General features: G+C 38.4%; 1 pseudogene; it reads right to left on the bottom strand.

Annotated features, from left to right (window-relative positions):
- Positions 1 to 6898: 6898 nt before the first annotated feature.
- LOC124244957 (tyrosine--tRNA ligase, mitochondrial-like) lies at positions 6899 to 8375 on the bottom strand (annotated as a pseudogene).
- Between the last annotated feature and the right edge of the window lie 815 nt (positions 8376 to 9190).

The following is a 9190-nucleotide window of genomic DNA, read 5'->3' on the forward strand; positions in this document are numbered from 1 at the left end:
TAGCTTTTTGACTTCAATATTCAACAGTCAGGATCCTGCATGATTGAATTTATCAGCTCTTGTTTTCCCACTATTGAGATAAAGGTGTTTGTTTAATAATAGAATATCTTAACTTTGCAGATGAGAAATTGTCACTTTGACAACAGTGTTTGATGGAAAGTTAAACACACACACTGGCAGTTATTTGGGGGTGTTAACCGTTCTGTAAACATATCCAGGACTTTAAGACAATACATTAATATGTGACCGGAATTCAATGACTCTATTTTTAAAAACTAGGTCTTTAAGGCGAAAGCAAAATTGCATAATGGGTCCAATTGTACCTGTTGTAATTTCTACAGCGCTTCCTGGTGATGCAGCAAGAAACCAGGATTATATTAAACAATAAATATCCAAACAGAAATTATCTAATATTTGCATTTGAACTTTGGTAAATTTGGAAAATTCTCAGTCATTTTCACACTTTAATATACAAGAAAAACAGCAAGAACTAGTGTTAGAATGCTTACGGAAGACGAGCACTCAAGTTAAAAAAACAAAACAAGTGAACATTGACAACTTTTCACTGGTGAGAAGCAAATGATAGCGATAAGGTTTTAACTCCTCGTGTTTCTAATATTGCTGCATTAAGCAAACTAAAGTAGTTGAATGAAGAAAAATCCTTTGGTTTCCAATGACCCAGGCATCACTTCTGATGAAACAACTGTGGGTGAAGCTGGCCCCACTTATGCCTACATGCTAAGTGGAAAACACGAAGAGAGCTGGATTGCGGTCATGATCTGAAGCTGCCCTGATGCACACACTGTCTGCTTTGATGATGCTTTGTGATTCAACTTGACCTTTCCCTGAGATCAATGACTGAATTTGAGGAATAAGTATTTTCTAAGCCATTTTTCCAAGAGGAATCACCCAATTTGCATCTATCCCGAGCCACTTCGATCTTCAAGGACAGTGCTGGGGTCAAGAGATTATGCTGCCTGGTATTGGTTCAAGAGCTGTGGGCACTAGAAGAACAAATAGTTTTCCAACATCTGGTATTTATTCACAACACTCTAATAAATACATTTATTTTTAGGAAACTTGTTCTAAGAGCTTAATTTGCAAGGCCAATATTATTGCGTTAGATATAATTTGAAAAAGCTACATTCATGTTTTATTATTCCTCTATTCTAGATTACTCAGTGGGTAGTCTAAATAGCCTCTATTAATTATCATTTAATGATCAAAATAACTCTAAATGATGGGAATAAGCATCAAATTCCTGCGATGATGATATTAGGTGAAGAAACTGAAATGCATTAGAGGTAAGCTGCAAAGTCAGGATTGGAACACAGGCTTGTTAGAATTTAGGCCCTTATTTTTATGATTCTTCTTCTGAAGTCCCCTTTTCTATCTTCATGTACAACTTCTCACATATTTAGGATGATGAACAAAGAGTTACCCATACTTCTTCCAAATAACTAAACCTTACATCATGAAATAAACACATGTTAATAACTTTTATTTTTAATAGTTGCACATGGTTCTATATAAGCATGATTTATATGACAGAAATAAAATTATATGATTACTTATTTGTAGCAAGACAAGGATAATATGAAATGATTACTTATTTGTATTTCATATTTTATAGACATTTTTCGAATATTGAGTGTATCAAACTCTTCCTGATAATCTAGATCAGTTGCCCCTCAGGTTAGTTGACTCCTATAGGAACTGGCTTGGATACTATGCTTTCTAACATTCTCATATTTGCTTTTTACAGGTTTATCCTCTGGCTGTTAAGCTGGTCCTTGCTATTCTCAATGAGCAGCCTCCATGTCTCTCCTTTTGAATTCGTTCTTTCTAACAGCCTACAGTCTGAGGTCTTGTATAATCTTGATTGTTAGTCTTGTGTGTAAACTGAGATAAAAGAATATACGTGTAAATATCTGAGAGGCCCTTCTGTTAGTACAGCAGAAGAGAGTTCTAGTTCATGTGGGTTAGTATTATTGACTTGAAGTCTTCTATTTTGGCTTCTCCTGGATATTTGAGTTTGGTGGTGATGTAGGGAAGTAACAGAGAATTAACAGAAATGAAAGCAAATCGCGAAAGAGAGATTTGAAAAGAAAACTGTTGGAAGTTCTTGGAAAATTCACTAAGAATACAAACATTCAAGTCTTTATGCAACTTAAAAATCTCCAGAAGCTACCTCCCATCAATGAGCAAAGTACACTGTACAAAACACAAGACTTGACTAAACCACCATGATTCTAAAGAAAGAATAGCAAAGTATGTCCTTTGACTATCATTCTAATCTGGCATCAGAGTTTGCTTCTGCAGGAGGAAAGGGGCAGTTCTCTACTCGAGAAAAACATCTCTCCGTCTGCTTCTGCCACTGCCCACTCCTTTCCTCCATTTTCACAAAATAGGGGAAACAATCTAATTTCTCAGAATGTAGAATATAATTTGATGGTATATATTCTCATGTATAGAAGCCATTTGAATTTACTGGCCTCCTTCCAAGATATGATCTCACCTACTGTCTACCTTTCTGTGATGAGAAAACCCTTACGAATGCCTTCATTTAGGAAGTCACGTTCTCTTTCCTCTCACCGTCCATAGGAAACAGAGAAAGAAACTGACCCAAGCGTACTATCCTAAGAAAGATATTTTTGGCTATATTTTTCTCCATTCAAACACTCCAGTATGTTGGCAAGTCCTTCACTTTCCAAGATCATGCAGGCCACCAGAGGACTGTACTTTCTCAAAACTGAGATTCAAACCTTAAGGGAAATAGTGGCCCATGCAGGCCTCCAATCTAAGGCATGTGCCTTAGCTGCTCACTAGAATTTGGTACCTACCCAGCTGACAATAAAGTGACATGTTGATTCTCACTCACTCTTATTCTTTTTATATAGCTCCCTTGAGGTTTTCACTGGAAGAGAGGCGATTGGCAGGACAGCACTGGAGAACCCATTCATTCTTTAAGAAAGTGTCATCAAACATACCACAACATATTCAAACCCCAACCCTGCTTCAAACTCCTCTAAATGTACATATAAATTGCTTTACTGAGTATACACCACTGTGCTGTTGAAAGTAATGATGAATATGGACAGGCTTAGAGCAATAAATGATGAAAAAATAGAAATTTTTATATTTGTTGATCTCATTTAAAGAAATAATAACATTTTATTAATCTCTGCTGCAAGGAAACATGAAAGGAACCCCTGAACTAAACTCTGAATGAGATCACTGTGCATTCTAATGAAACTTGTTCAGTCCCTCTGCTTGTTTGCCTCAATTTGTTATGAAAAATAACATTTTCATCAACCTATTTCACAGCGAAGTTGGAAGACTTTGTGACATAATATGTTTTCAGTTAAATAATAGCATTCATTAAAATACAAGCTCCCACAAGGCAGAAATTTTGCACTCTATTAGGGCTACATTATACTTAATGCCTTTTTCTTTTGCAGTGTCAGTGATGATGATGACAATGCACAATGTCCAACAGCAAAATAGCCTATGTCACAGTGAGGTTGTTTGGAAACTCACAGCTGAAGGTTGAAATAGTTGCCTGTTGGCTAGTGTACACTTGTACAAACTTCCAATTGCATTTGTCTTCCCCACGGTGATGGGCTTACAATAGGAAAGAGTAAGTAATGTTTTAGATTCCGGTCACAACTTGACAAAAGAGAACGTAAAAATAGGTGTTTACATGTTGTTAAAGCACAGGGAGTCCAAAAAGGGACTTCCTTCCAAGAGAAAAATAAGTTACTGTAAAATTAAGTGTCCTCTAAAAATCAAAAACCGCTGCTCTAAGTAGAACTGAGTGGGGAGAAGATGCCGGGCAGAGACGCGCAGCCAGGTGTGCTCCGAGCAGCAACTGCCGCACAGTGATTCTCTGTTTGCCAAAGCAAATTCCTCAACAACTGCAGAGAAGGCTGACTTCGCCTATGGCCAAGGAGGCTATCTATCTCATGTGAAGAATTCTGTGAAGGGGGGAATAGAGACAGTGTCTTCTCCAATCCAAAAGGCCACAGGGAAAAACCAAAGATCCCTGAGACGGCAGGAGAGACCGAAAGGGGGAATTAGCTACTCCTGGGATTGCTGCAAACGGATGTAAGATCTAGCACAAGGCACGTCAAATTTCTACCTCTCACTTCCCCAATACATAAAATTAGAGGGTTAGACAAATGATTCTTGCTTTTAGTTTTTACAATTCTAAGCAAGATAATGTGAATAAATACCTTAAAATATTTAATATCTAGTAAATTATGTTTCTCCCTGCAATGCCCATGTAATAAGTAAGGTGACTGATGTATTCAATGTATTTGGGCAAATAGATGATGGCAAGAAAGGAGACAATCTCTCCAAATCCAGGATTATATTTTTGAAGAACATTAATATATTTGTTCACTGGGAAAACTAAAACTACTGAAAAGAAAAAGGTAAGTAGAGAAACAAAGCAAAAATAAGCCATTGTGCCAAATCTCCATGGAAACTCTGGAGAGTAAGCATATATGCCACAAGGAAGATGCCAAGAAAAATAAAAGTGTTATAAGCATGCGTTTTGTTAGAATTTAAAAGGATTTTAAAGATTCCAGCCACTACGTTAGACAGTAGTACTCTCTAAAAATGATTGTCCCACCAGTATTATTATTTGATGACACTATCCACTGTTTCATTGAGACCCTGCTGATTCCTGAGCATCACGCCATCCCACAACTGGAAAGACAATGAATGGCATGTAGTCCTCTCTACCTGGTATTTAGCATCCTTACCAACAGGCCATTGTATGCCCCCTCTTTTTTTAAGTGTATAGGTCATGCATGATACTCATGTATGTTTGAAACATGAGGTAGTGATTCACCTGACACATGAGGCAACGCTCAAAATAAAGCCATGGGATCTTACCAGAAAATCCTGGTCTCACATTGTAATGAAACTTTTATAAGCATGTGATATGGAAATTCCCTAAAAGACAAGAAAGGGCATTTAAACCCTCCCTCTCCCCAAAAAGCAAACTCTCAGAAGATCATTTCACATTCATGAGACTTCCATCTCCCAGTGGAGACCCCCTGATGAGAACTACTACATCCTGTGCAGGTCAACAAGGAAGCAGTGTGAGCGAGCTATCCCACTGCATTCTAGAGACAATTGCTTCTAAATTATTTTAAAATGAGAAGAAGAAACAGTTTAACCCCAAAATAGATTAAAGTTAACAGAATAGATGAAAGACCCCTGCTAACCAATTTAACTTCTTATCAAACAGGAAAAAGGAGATGAACTCCAATGAAAACCATGTTTTAGACACAAACGCTAAGCAACTCATTTGTCTTGATTCACAAAGCCTTGCTCTCTATCAGCTCAAAATGTGGATTGTTTTCCATGGTGTCCAAAATCGATTTTAAGCGACTACAGGAATTACTTATAAAATGTGCAAAATAATTCGCCCGGTTCCTCCCTCACAGAGTAGTTTCCCATATCCAGTTAGGTTTTATAGTAATGAGTTCTGGGTATTTTCCTTCTTTGTGTTTTATCTTTTTGAATCTTCTTTCTTTCACTTGATGAGTAATCACTGAAGAGTAACCATGTGTGGTCATAGTAGTAGATACTAGATAAATAAACTTAGATAAGACAGTGTCCTTGCCTCAGTCAGGTTCACAGTGGTAGAGACAAATAGGTACATCAAACAATAAATTGTTAAAGGTGCAATGATGAAAGCATAATACTGGAAAATTAAGGAATGACTAGTTACTGATGTCTCTGGGAAAAGTGGAGGTCAGAAAACCATTGGGGGTAGTTAAATTCCAGAGCTGCATATTGAGACAGGAGTTAGATGTGGCAGTCAAGCACTCCAGGCAAGCAACACATTACTTCTAACACTAATCACACTAAAATGTTAACTGTTTGTAATACTTAATAACTGAAACAAGTACTTTTTTTTGTTGTTTTCCTCTGATACCTGAATTCTTTTTTCCCCTCTCCTTTTGAAACTCCAATACGTATACATTAGTTAGCTTGATCCTGTCCCACAGCTGAGATTGTGTCTTTTTTGTTTTCTTTATATTCTTTAGTTTGAATAACTTTTATCAATTTGTCTTCAAGTTCTTGGATCTTTAACCTGTTGCATCCACGTTGCTGTTACTTTCATCAGATGGATTTTGTAGTTCAGTAATTTCCACTTGGTGCTTTTTTTGTAAAGCCGTGAATAAATTTCACTATACTATACAGGCAAGGAACTGGAAAACTGAATTAGAAACTTTCTGAAAAGTCAAGTACTGTTTTTGTTACTTTCTTTGAAAAGAAACTATTTCTACTGTAATTTCTAATGCCAACTAAGGCTTCATCTAATACTTTTCTTCATTTTAAAGAGAATTATATTTGCTTCCAAAACAATGACAAGTAAGAAATTTATGTTTCCAATACTAAATGTCACATTTCTAATGTGGACACTTGAGGTACTGCTGGTTTTAGAACAACACTTTAACATAGAGAGATCAGTGACATATATACATGAAATAAAAGTATCCACGATTCCTTATCCTATCTCTTTTTTGTCATTCCTTCTCATTTCCAAAAAGGAGAGCAAGAAAGTTAGGATGGGAAAGACCACATTTAGTTTTTTCATGAAGTATAACTTTTAAAAGAAATTAAGCCAGGAAATCATGGTTTTCTTTGGTAGTCCTTAATGTTTGCAGATCAGGAAATAAAATATCCATCATTACACATTTATTAATCAACCTATATGAATAATGAAATTACTCACACTGTAAAGCTTAGAATACATCCATTCTCTGTTCTAATTTGCGTAAGCAAAGTTACAAGTTCTCCTGCCAATCTTTCGTATGTTTATATGGAGAATGAATGATAGATAAGTTTTTTTGAACTACCGGAAGAATTTTTTATCTTAGTAAAGCCGTTTTATAATGTAGAAATTCCTTTTTCCTATTTTAATTAATGAAAGTCCACTCTTTTTTATTTTATTTTTTTTTTGAGGACGATTAGCCCTGAGCTAACATTTGCTGCCAATCCTCCTCTTTTTGCTGAGGAAGATGGGCCCTGAGCTAACATCCATGCCCATCTTCCTCTACTGAAAGTCCATTCTTAAGAATATGTTGTCCAACCACTAAAACACTCTCAGGATTTGTTACTCGTCTGTGACTTATACTGACTCTGCCCTGTGTTATCACCTGATACCTTCGGGGACCATCTGGAATGGCATTTGCTTTGTGGCATGTATCTCAGCCGCTTGCTCCAGGGTCAAGAACTAATTCAGAAAATGAAGATTCTTTAAACACTCTTTTATCTCTTGATCAGACATGACCTCCAGTGTGTCTGTACAACGATGACAAAGTGCTTGTTTACACATTTTAGCAGAAGCCAGCCCTTCCTGTCCATGTACAAGCTTTGTTACTTCTGCAGCCAGTCGTTTCCGAGGACCCTGCTTTTGTGGCTCTTTGACATGCAGCCACATTACGTGGTCAAGCTCTGGAAGCAGCAGAAAAGTGAGGAGCTTCGGGTACCTTTCTTCCAAATCATCTTGCTCCCTGACAAAGAAATGGTACAATTCAAATGGAGATGTCTCATCTCTGTTTATCCAGACAGCACTGCCACTGACTTTCCCAGTTCTGCTCCAGCTGTGCTTGTAATTAGAGCAACAGGGATGCCAAATGGTCTTCTCTAGTCAACTTGTGGATTGACTTGTATCTGGACATGATGTTGCCCAGCTGATCAGGTCCACCAGCTGGACCCACCATCCATACTCTGGAACTGATGATGGAAGTCACAAGCCTGGAGCACCTGATATTAGAACTTGGCCCTCATGTCTCTAGGAGTCTTCAGCCATGTCTGGAATGCAGAAGTGGCTGCCCACTGCAGCCAGGAAGTCCACCAGCTGCTGCTTCTGGTACCAGGCTGGGTTGTCCAGCCCGGTGAAGCTACCCCATGTCTGCCCATCAGTGAGGAGCTGCTGGCGATTAGGCTCTAGGTCCTGGAGCCCGGGGCACAGGGCACTTGTAGCTTCGCACGCTCTCTGTGCCAGTAACCGGCCAGCTGCTCCAGCAGATGCCCCATGGCAAGTCTGGGAACGCTGCCCGCAGTGCCACCGTTGAAGAGCTCTGGGAGCTCTCTTTGTACCCCTCTCAGGCAAGAACTCCTTGAACAGAGCCCATGCCTTTTGCACTGCCAGCAACCCCTGAGGCCCCAAGTGGGCCTCTCACTGTCTCTGGGTCAAGACTCCTGGCAACCGGGGGTACCAAATCATCGGCCCAGGAAAAGCACTGCAACACGGGTGCCACTGTCTTGATGGCGCAAGAAGGGAATGTTGGGATCTTCCAGGCCCGACCATACCCCTCAATGGCCGCCTCCCACCCTACTTGGTACATTTTTAAAATTTTAACAAAGTCTATTTGAAGTACAAAACAATTTGTAGAGTTTTATCAGTATATATGTATATTCTATATAATACCATCACCACAGTCAACAGAGCAAACGTTTCTATCGCCCTCTAAAGCTTTTTTGTACTCCATTGTATCACTTCTTCCACTAGTACACAATCAGGCAACACTGATAGGCTTTCAGTCCCTACAGATGAGTCTGCATTTTCAGGAATAATCTGTAAGTGGAATCATGTAGTATAATCTTTTTTTTTTTTTTCTGGCTTTTTCCATCAGCTTAACCATTTTCAGTTGCATCCGCATTTATCAATAGTTTGCCCCCAACCGCCCCTCCTCCCCGGCTACTCACCCCAGCCACCTTTTCTTGTTTAGTATGGGTATTCCGCAATTTGTTTATGTATTCATCTGATGATGGACACTTTGTTTCCAGTTTGGGACAATTGGAAATAAAGGTGGCATGAACTTTGGTGTTCACATCTTTGTGCACATTTTTTTGTTTCTCTTGGATTAGTACCAAAGAGTCATAGTATATGTATATTTAACTTTGTGAGAAACTGCCAAGTATTTTCCAATATAGTCTTACCACTTACATTCCACCAGTAGTACATGAGAGTTCAAGTTGGTCCACACCCTTGGCAACAAAAAGCATCGTAGGGGTTTTAAAAGTTAATTTTAGTAACTCTAATTGGTTTGTAGTGCTATCTCATTAAGATTTTAATTTGCAATTTCTCTCACAGGTAGTAATATTGTGCATTTTTTCATGTGTTTATTGGTCATTTACATATCTTCTTTTGTGAAGTGAC

Source organism: Equus quagga, chromosome 9 (assembly GCF_021613505.1).
Source record: "Equus quagga isolate Etosha38 chromosome 9, UCLA_HA_Equagga_1.0, whole genome shotgun sequence".
In the NCBI taxonomy this organism is placed as follows: Eukaryota; Metazoa; Chordata; class Mammalia; order Perissodactyla; family Equidae; genus Equus; species Equus quagga.